The sequence below is a fragment of the Limulus polyphemus genome, unplaced genomic scaffold, assembly GCF_000517525.1.
Source record: "Limulus polyphemus unplaced genomic scaffold, Limulus_polyphemus-2.1.2 Scaffold98, whole genome shotgun sequence".
In the NCBI taxonomy this organism is placed as follows: Eukaryota; Metazoa; Arthropoda; class Merostomata; order Xiphosura; family Limulidae; genus Limulus; species Limulus polyphemus.
Window position 1 is genome coordinate 1,054,099 of NW_013665708.1, and position 2,647 is coordinate 1,056,745.

General features: G+C 33.6%; 1 protein-coding gene across 12 annotated transcripts in view; it reads right to left on the reverse strand.

Moving 5' to 3' along the window:
• LOC106469775 overlaps nt 1-2,647 on the reverse strand; it is a 61,797-nt gene that overhangs the window by 13,960 nt on the left and 45,190 nt on the right. The window contains exon 1 of one of the 12 annotated variants that reach the window (XM_013930288.2): nt 1,661-1,792. The exons of 10 other annotated variants lie outside the window; for them this stretch is intronic. The gene's annotated coding sequence lies outside the window, so the exon portion shown is untranslated. Of the gene's footprint in view, nt 1-1,660; nt 1,793-2,647 lie in introns of those variants that run through there. One more of the 12 variants, XM_022399094.1, reaches the window with a different exon arrangement.

The window sequence follows — 2,647 nt, forward strand, 5'->3', positions numbered from 1 at the left end:
CAGACATATAAACCCCACACTAGTTAGAGACTAAAAAAAAAATGTTCGATAATTAATTGTATACATATGTATCCAGTTTAGGTGGATGTGAAAACATTTAACATTGATTAATCTGCAATTTCCTTGTTCAAATTAATCAGTTGGTAATATGCATGAGTACTATTAACTTTATTATGCAAGACTGAAAGATAAAGACTCAAGTAGCATGTAAGGAACTGTATAAATGGTTATTCATTTGTGCCCGTTATTTATCACTGTTTTCTATTCGTCAGTGAATGCACTACCTCGGTTTTTCAATCATATGAAACCATTCGAAGAGGAAGAGTGTTAAAAGTGCCTTCGTCGCAAGTGCTAGGGTATTAGCTCAGTTGACAGAGCACTCGCCTGGCATGTGATAAGTTTTACATTCGATAACGAAGTAATTACAAATAAATTTTACGTTATTACAATATTAGCCATGTGTACGATAGAAGAAAACCACTGCCACGTTATGACGCTAGTTAGTCACGCTGCTGTGACCACTTAGAGCTGCCCCTTTCCGAAAAGTCGTCCTCCAGTTTCCCGTGATTTACATAAAAAAACTAAATGTGGTAAGAAGTTTGTTTGAAGGAAGAGAAAACTACGTGATAGTTGCTTGCTCTTCCCAACAGGGGTATTCAGTAACAATCGTTTCCCTTCAATCCTGCGCGTATACGAAATGCTGATATTTCAACTTTTCCTCGTAATTCTACCTAATTAATACCACTTCAACATTTAATCTGGTTATAATTGAGTAATGAAAACTTAAAACAAACAGTTCTACAGCAAAAATGTCTTCAAACTGGGACAGTGCTACTTGATGGTTAACAGTAAATGCCTTTTTTTTTAAAATATTGGTGTAACCTTATACAGGTGACGTCATAGTCATGTGATAGGGAAACTCGTTACTCATATTCAAACGTTTACTTGATGTTTGTTTGTTTTGAATTTCGCGCAAAGCTACACGAGGGCTATCTGCGCTAGCCGTCCCTTTCTCTCTCCTCTCCTAATCGGAATTTAGGTCTTCGTGACCTAGGAGGGTCAGGTACTCTGAGACCTCTTCCTCCCTTCCGAACCATGGTAGGTCGTCCTTGAATGTGGAGTGTTAATACTACAAGAGGGTCGGAGTAAACCGCACTTGCTCCGACCCCTTTCAGGGCAATGTCCATGTATGTATTACAGTCACATTGTGTGTTTTGCAATCGCTACTAAAGTCCATAATGCAAGTTACACATTTCACTAGTCAGAGACTAATCGAACATATTTTACATATAATACCCTTTAAATATATTAAAAATACTTTTAAACAAATATGTAAAACTTGTCTGTAGGATAATATGAAGATTGTTAATTATTCACTCAGGAAATTATATAAAATGTGGTTCTTTGACAACTGTTTTTGGTACAAACACGCTCTATAATACCCTGTATTTTAACACCTGGCAAGCAACTTCTAATCAAATCGTTCCTATGCTTCCCACAACGAATAACTATCACTGTATCAGTACGCTTCTTTCTTTGGGTGTCAGATAAATATAATTAATAAAGAAAAAATCGGATGGTATTAAAGACCCAATTTTCTTAGGGTTATACTGTGGTAGATTAGTGTCTCAATAGCATATTACTTGAAAAAGTTACATACCAAATTATTCTCTCAGTTGACAAATAATTACTGAATTGGTACGAGTCTGTTTCCGTGGTTCACATTGAAACCATTACTTCTGTGCCAAACTCTCGACTGACATAAAGTTGCACCAACCTCTAGTCTACTCATTCGTTGGTATAACTTACTACCAAAGTGATGACGTTTTCTTCTTGAAACTTTGATTCACTTCCGATTCGACGATTTGGCTAACGTCATTCACGCGATATTTTGATTCGTTTACAGCGCTACGCTTAATATTTCCGCTGGTAATAAGTATAATAAATTCTCCAAATAAAATTTCCACACATCATTTTTTTTAGAACTAATTATTTGTAGTAATAACGATGCTTACCTGAATAGTCGTGGTACTATATACTAGAATATTACTAACCATAATTAAAAAGACAAAAACGGAAAAATACTGTGTAAATAAAAACTATTACCCAGGATTAGCTGATCTGTGTATATTACATAAATAAATTTGATTAGCTCAAAGGATGTACGAATATTAAAACTAACATTAGGCTTACTTACTGTCTACACGTGATTAATATAAAATGAGATTAGCTTTATTATATTATAGTCGTAAATAACATAAACCAGAAAAAATCAGAAGAGTTTTAAAGGATATTATAATAGTTTTTTTTTTTTAGATGACGGTTAGCCTTGTTTTTTTTACTGTAGACTGTAGTGCATGTAAGAGTGATGAAGTTGGAAATTTTAAATTACAAGTGCAGAATTACTTCAAATTATAAAAATTAAAAAGATGTGGGAAGATATGGGAAAATTTTAAAACTAACTTAATTGTTCTTCTAAAGTACAGACATAAAGGAGAACATCGGAGATAAATGGTATATGTTTAAAATGATAGAGTAAACTTAAATGGTTTAAAGAACTATAGGAGTAATAAGATAGAGCAATATTCTGTTGAAACATGTAGTATATTCCTCCCAAAAATAAAAAAAAATCCATTATGCTTATAAA